An 8,029-nucleotide genomic window follows, 5' to 3' on the forward strand; every position below is an offset into this window, starting at 1 on the left:
GGATAAGTATCAGGACAGACGGGACTAATAAAGAAAAACATCGCAGCGTTGGAAGAGTATTTATAGGAATCTCAATGATCGCCAAAAGAAAGAAAGACAATATGCATATGGATAGCACGACATCACTACTACCTGAGATTTGAAAATATCTCCTGCGTCGGGAAATTATAAGTCACCGTTTATATCCAATCGTGAGAGTATATGTCATAGGACCATATAAATAATCATCCTGATAAAATGGCTAGTAAAATAGTGTGGAGGCGACAATAAATATTTGAAGAGGAATGGATGCTAGTTAAGTCCCAATTAGTCGCTGCTATAGGGGATCCATGGATTTAAAGAGGGAAGCACACTAGTATCGAAAGGAAGTTATGATTGAGAAAAATATTATTTTGTCCCCGGCTTATGAGTTATTTGGTAATGACGTTCTGATTAGAGAAGAAGGAAATGGAAGGAAAGATTCAAACAAGGATTTGAAAATAATTTGAATAGTGGATTAGTATGCTGCAGGTATAATCTTGCGATAGGGGATAACAACGATGACAAGAAAATATTATATACAAGCATATAAGGAATGGTTGTATATGGTTGAATCGAGTTTCATTTGGATACAAATCCCTTAGCTATGGTATTTTTGACGCATTGGATGAGTAATCCGAGGTAAAGTAATTAATGAGAATAATAAGTCATTAGCAAGGAGATGCTATTACAAGCCATCTGGGCGCTACCATAGGTGGAACTATGATGACAAGCAAGGAAGTAAGGAGTCTGACAATTAAAAAGAAAATGAGATGATACTCATGTAACATCGATTAATACCAAGAGCTTAACCAGAAGTATCACTAGGAGAAGCAAGCAAGGAAAAGTGCCGCAGCTAAATAAGAAAGTCGTCCACTAGTAGAGAAATAGAGAACTACAAAACAAGATGGACTAAGTCAACGGAAGGTGAAGTCATGGAAGTGAATGAAGATAAGATCGCAGGATAAGGATTCAAAGATATCAATAAAGGAAATGGGCATTTAAGGAATTAAGAGATCCGCTTGATAGGTAAATCGAAATGACAGATAATTGCGTCAAACTATGGGAAAGACTTATTAAATGCGAGTCAGGCAAAGGTTAAAAGTAGAAGGAGAAACCCACAGGAAACGATCAAAGGATATTGCGTTTGATTAGATCAATCGGGTGACAATGATACCTCGTGGAACAAGAAACATGATGGATCTTATTGGAAAAGGAACAAATGAAGGTTACAGACAAAAGAAAGAATGAAAAGATCCGAATTCGCTACATGACTAGGAACCTTGGTTGTTTTTCGACGAACTTCTGAATTGACCCCTAATTTATTAGCCGAACTAAGGATCAGAAACTTTCAGAGTAAATTGAAGGAAATAAATCATTAAAAGAGAGATTTGAGATGTTTTTTATATAAGTACAAGAATTACCGTTAGTTAGCCAAGTGCCTGAAGTTCAATTGAAGGAAAGAGAAATTAAACGGGACATTTCGGTGTTAAATCAGTTGAAAGATAAAGTACCGCAAAGATTAATTCAACTGCTATAGAAAGCAAAGAATGCTAAAATATGACCAGTCTCAAGGTTACTTTTAGAGGAAGAATAAGAATAATTCAACTGCAAGAAGACAAAGGCCTAGAATATCTGTGAAACAAAATAAAGACGTGGAGATCGAAGAGAACAAGAATTTCTAAATAAAAAGGAAGACGACATCAAAAATTCGATAAAAGTATGTAGTAATCACGGCATGAAAGGAGCATACAAGAATGTGAACAACGAAAGCTCAAGAGACAATGAAAGCGATAAAGCATGGAGAGTTAGTGGACAGACAAGTAATAAGAAAAAGGGATGACCTTGGGTACAGGCGTGAATTTTGGCCACAAGAGAAGAAGAATGGATAGCATAGTTTGGATAAGTTCAGTTTTAACGAGCAAGTAAGACTGCAAGTAAGTAAAGTAATAACCGACAAATACGGGTAAAAACATTGACATCTATTTCAGAACGAACTCTGCTTCAACATTCGAGGACGAATGTTTTTAAGGGGGGGGGGGGGGGGGGGGGAGAATGTTACACCCCGTACCTCGAAGAAGCACTAGATAAATTTGAATTTATGTATGTCGAGTTACGACTAGGAAAAATAACTTTTGAGTATGAGGAACGAGACATTATTAAGTATATTGTTTAAATAAAGGATGATTACTATCTCGTAAGCCGTAATCCGGAAAGAGTATTTTGAAACACGAGAACATGGACATTATTAGTATAATAAGTGATAAATATCATGTATGGAGAGTTTCGGAATATTTTGAGATCGAGCAAATTGAAGAAAATAAGTTCGACGAAAATTTGAGAAATGCTGGAAGGATTTTTAGTCACCTTTGGAGGGGTATATCTCCATGTATATTTGGAGTTTTAAGGTGTTTCAAAATTCTAAAATGAAGTTCGTCGAGTCTAGTTTATAATGTAACAAACCGCTCGTTGATAGGACCTCGGAGTAGAGAATTATTGATGTTACAAACTGAACTGTCGCGCAGAAACAGCACAGCTACAGTGCTGCTACAGTCTGTAGCTACAGTACCGTCGGCCAACCCAATTATAAAAAGGGTCAAAACCCCCATTTTTCATCATAGAAATGTCCCAAACTTTCCAGAATTTTCAGCAACAAAACTAGGCATAAATCCCACACAAAATTGAGGATTTTGAATGAAATTTCAAGCTACGAAGTACTAATCGAAGTCCGGGCAACGCATAGTTACGAATATAATTTCATTTTGGAGTTGGAGGAGCTTGGGAGCAAGTGAAAAATTGAAGATTTTGTTACTTGGGTAAATACAAGGTATGAATCATTAAATTTCTTTCTTTATCAACATGGATTTAAGGAATAATTGCAAGAATAAAGATTATATTTTGTTGTGTTGAGGTTGTTGAATTATGGATTGAGGTTTGAAGAAAATTTTGGATAAAATATGTATATAATCATCTTGTAGAATGTTTAGGATGTTGTTATTGATGTTCTTAGTATTAATTTCAACTTCCTTACGAAAGTAAAGATTATTAAATACTCGTATCACAAGTGGGTTGGTTGAGAAAATTTGGAAAATAGTGTGTGGGTTGTTTTATGGCATATGTTGGTGTTGGAAATGATATTACGACTATTGGTATTGTTGTTGATGTTGTTGGTTATTGAATTGGAATTTTGGGCGAGGCATATAAATAGGAGAAATGCTACCCGAATTTCGACAAAACCTTAAAAGGATTTTAATTAAAGTTTCGAGTCGAGCGTATGATGATGATTCTAATAATAGTATGAATGGTTGTAGATGTAGATTACGAGGCTACGAATAATCTTCAGTGGATGGCAAGACAAGAAGTAAGTTGGAAGTCAAGAAATTATCCTTCAGGTATGTTAAGGATCGCCCCTTCTTTCAAAGGCATGATCTTTAGGTTATGGTTTCATAAATGTTTCCGTATTTTCCTCTTCATCAAAAGTTAAATGTCCCACATTCCAAAGCATGATTTCCTTCTTGATATTCCATAAAGTTTTTCCAAAGTATTCCTACTTTCCAAAACCAAAGGTTGTGATTATGTGAGATCTTATGATAACGACAAAGGCTATGTTTTTCAATGACAACGATGATGTCAAAAGTGAGAATATCATTTTGATGACTATGATGAGAATGATCTTATGTTTAAAGGTTTCAAGTTTATGATTTCAATGACGATATGAGAATGTCGAGCTATTTATTGATTTCTCAATCTATTCATGAATGGTGACTTTATTTCTAAATCTTCCCAAGTATATGAATTGATGCCTTATGAGATTTACGATCCTATTCTATGTTTTCTCTATTCTATTCTTCATCGATAGTCTCACCTTAAAATAATTGTTCCTTCAAGGTGAGACAAAGCGACGATGATTATTCCATAATACAATCGGAGGCTACCGACCTTACGTCACTCTGATATAGTTGTGGATTTTGATTGGGCTCTTATGCATGCTTTATATATATGTATGTATTTTCTCACACAGCGCCGCGCTATAGTCGGCCGGGCAGGCACGTAGATGTGCACACCACTGCAGTGGGCATGTTATGATATTGCCCCGGACGTGGGAGGCCTGGACGCAGGATAATGATGATAACACCGAGCCTTAATGGCCGGGCATGTTACTATTTATATATCACACCGCGCCTTAATGGCCGGGCATGTTACTATGTATATGTAAAAAAATGTTTTTTTTAAGGCTAAGCATGCATGACATCCGCCCTACGAGGCATCCAGATGTATAGGTTATCCCTCTTATTCCTTGTTATTTTTCATATCTATATTATGTTGTTACTCATGCCTTACATACTCAGTACATTATTCGTACTGACGCCCCCTCTTGTGGGCGCTGCGTTTCATGCCGCGCAGGTGCATACAGATGAGTAGAAGACATTGCTAGAAGATGTTCCAGCTGGATTGGCGAGCTCCATTTCTTTCCGGAGTGTTGCCGAGTCAGAGTATCCATGTCATGGTATAATGATTTATGTTAGAGACTTTGCAGACAAAGTCACGTATTTAGCCTGCCAGACTTTTATGCGGCTATATAAGCCGATGTATTCATTATGCATCACTTTACAGATTTATATGATTACAAATTTTATTTGATTCGAGAAAGATAAAAAGAATGTTTTTGTTAAAAGTTTTCCCTATGCATTTTAGTTCATGACTTAAGGATTATGAGTACAATGAGATCCAGCGGGTTCGCTCGGCTCTAATTAAGGGTCGGGTGCCCGTCACGCCCTATCGGGATTGGGGTGTGACATTCGGAGCCGAGCGAACCCACTGACTCTTATTACAGACGTAGTCCCCTAGACTTTTAATCAAACAAAATGACAAATATAATAAAATAAATACTTTCAGAACTATTTTCTTTTGTAGTACTCAAACCAAACAAAATCTGTAAACATATGGAATTTATCATATAATACAGAAGGACACATCGGCTGATGGAGCCGTTTACACACTGACATCCTATACCCACGACTCTGTCTGCAAAGTCTCTAACATTAACCAGACGTCATAGCACATATACTCTGACTCGATGGCACTCCAGGAACAAGCGGAGCTTGCCAACTCCGCTGGAACATCTTCTGTAATAACTTCTACTCATCTGGGTATACCTGTGCGGCATGAAACGCAGCCCCCAAAGAAAAGGGGGTCAGTACGGAATATGTATTGAGTATGTAAAGCAGGAAATACAGAAAACAGAACCATAACCGGAACAGATAGTACGAAAACTAAGTACATAATACAGAATACCAAAACGTTTGCTTTTTCAAACACAAAACATAGTTATCGATATCGTACATCATATATGCATATAACAGATCCATGCATGCGTGCTCATAGAACATCATATAGTGTATTGCTGCGGAACGTGCAGCCCGATCCATAATCATACATATACCGTACCCGGCCCTCTACGGCGGGACGCGGTGAACAAAATCATATGCCATCCTGGCCACCACCCCGTCATCATATCATACATAACATGCCCCGGCCCGCAAGTGAGAGGGACTCGGTGAACAATGCAGAGGAGTACGCACGAGAACATATCCTGGCCCGGGCTCAGTGAAATCCAAACTGAGGCTTGCACGAATAGAATAATGCGAAACCATATGCACACAAATTAAGACTCGATAGACGAGCATACTTACCGACTCTTGAAGGCCTCAGAAACAAATCTCTTTCGGATATCATATGGATCAAATCAAATATAACTTTTTGAATCATATGTACATATCAAAGTATATTAAAGACTCAACGAAATAGTTAAACGTTCTATCATTTGGAAATCAAAACGTTAATCGTACCAATTCTCTTTCGAATGCCATTCGGAAACATATCAAACGGAACTTTGGACAATTACGCATACAGAACTCTTTAGGGACAAAACTCAGAATTCAAGAGTAGAATTACCCCAAAGTGCATATTATATCATACTTTATGTGGCTCTAGGACATGCCAAAGAAAGAAAGGGTAAGCCTTACATACCTGTGCCACGACCAACTAGTTACGCTTATTTGTCAAAACTTGCTAATCTACATTCAAGAGAATTTACATAATCATTAGATTCATCGACATATACTTGTCTTAGTCTATCAAATGAATTCATTTATATTCTACCGAAATTTCGGCAGCACTTCCCCTGTAAATACACCATCCCCGAGAATCTAACTCGGCCAATTTACCAACAACAATCCGAGAATTCAACTCGGCCAAATTATCAACAACAATATCAACAATCATACTAACAACTTCAACAATTTATCCAAAATACATTATAACATGATTCAAGAATACTTCAAAGAATTCACATAACATTTCAAACAACCCAATCAACATTCTACTCCACCCGAGACCTTCCAACTTCAATAAGAACAATAACAACCTAATTTCTTCTTTCAAATTCAATCACAACAACCCAACAATTTTCTCACTAACAACATTATTCATGCAAATATAAAAAAATTCATGCTAGTGTCACATTACTTCTTCGACATTCCCTCGACGATTACAACTTCCTTTCAAACCATTAGTTTCTTCAGTTAACATCATGGAATCTACAACACAACAACCAAAATACTAGATAAAATTGATTCATTCTCTTTTACATCACATAGCAACCCCACGGCCACAACACTACATCCATAGTTTCATATATTTCATCCATTTCTTCACACTACAACATATACAAATCATCCATAACAACAACAACAATCAAAATACTAAATAAAAATTAGTTCATCACCCCCACACAATATAGTATATACACGGCCCACACTCCAACATACCAAATCATGATTTTCATCCTTTCTACATACTACAACATACATGAATCATCCGTAACATATCTAAAAGAGGATTAAACACACACCTTTTCCCACACATGTTCTTAATCGGCTATGATTGTGATTTGCACAAATGAATGTTTTGATTGCTCCAACAACTACTCCATGTTGTACAGGACCTTCCAATTGGTAGAAAAGCTAGAAGAAATTATTTTTTTGGATCAAAGTTGAAAACTCCCACTTTTATTCACTATGGCCGAATAGGCCTTGGTATTTGGCTTCTCCAAGCTTCTTCATCTTTCTAAAAGATGAAGACCAATGTGTCTTATTTATCCTTTTTTTCCACCCTTTATCCATATTTATACTTTAGTCCCTCAAGTAAGATTTATGGGCACATGGCCCTATTCTTTCTCTCCAAGATTCTAGAATATAAAAAAATGATGAATTAATCTTATTTTTTTCCCACCACTTTTCTATATATATATTTAAGCCCTATAAGTAAGAACATGGACACATGGCCATGGGTGGGGCCCACTTTTTATGTCACATGGCCAAAGTGGCATCTGAAGAATTTTCTTGAACACTTTGGTCCTTCAAGAACATTCTTGAACACTTTGTGAAATTACCGTTTTGCCCCTAGCTCTTCGCAATATTACCATAAGCCATTTTCCGAATTTCCCTTTTTGCCCTTAGTCTTTCTCAATATTTCCATACTAATAATGTTCATAAATAATATTCACAACAACTTGTACATTAAAATAATTTTGAAAATGGTCTTGCCTTCAACGTACCACGACTACCTCGAAATATCCGAACGTACAAAGTACGGGCTATAACATCCTCCCCCCCTTTAGAACATTCGTCCTCGAATGTTCAACTGACATCATGGGGTGTCCTATTACTTCGGGAGGGTCCCTTTTATAGTTGTCCTTTCTTCATGCCCGTTTCTTTTCTTTCACCCTAGTTTCTTTATAATCGAACTCCTCGGTCTTCACATAAGTTCTACTTCCGTGTCATGGGTTTTCTAACCGACCGTACCAAGTTAGTATCCTTATCCTTCCCGGATCACCTCTTCTCTGTTACTATTTCGTCACAGTACCTTAACAAGAGCCACGTATTTGGCACGCAATCTTCACTTAATGATTCAATATGGCCACAGGTTGTTTCTTACTCTTATTTTATCT

The sequence above is a fragment of the Lycium barbarum genome, chromosome 2 (assembly GCF_019175385.1).
Source record: "Lycium barbarum isolate Lr01 chromosome 2, ASM1917538v2, whole genome shotgun sequence".
Taxonomy (NCBI): Eukaryota; Viridiplantae; Streptophyta; class Magnoliopsida; order Solanales; family Solanaceae; genus Lycium; species Lycium barbarum.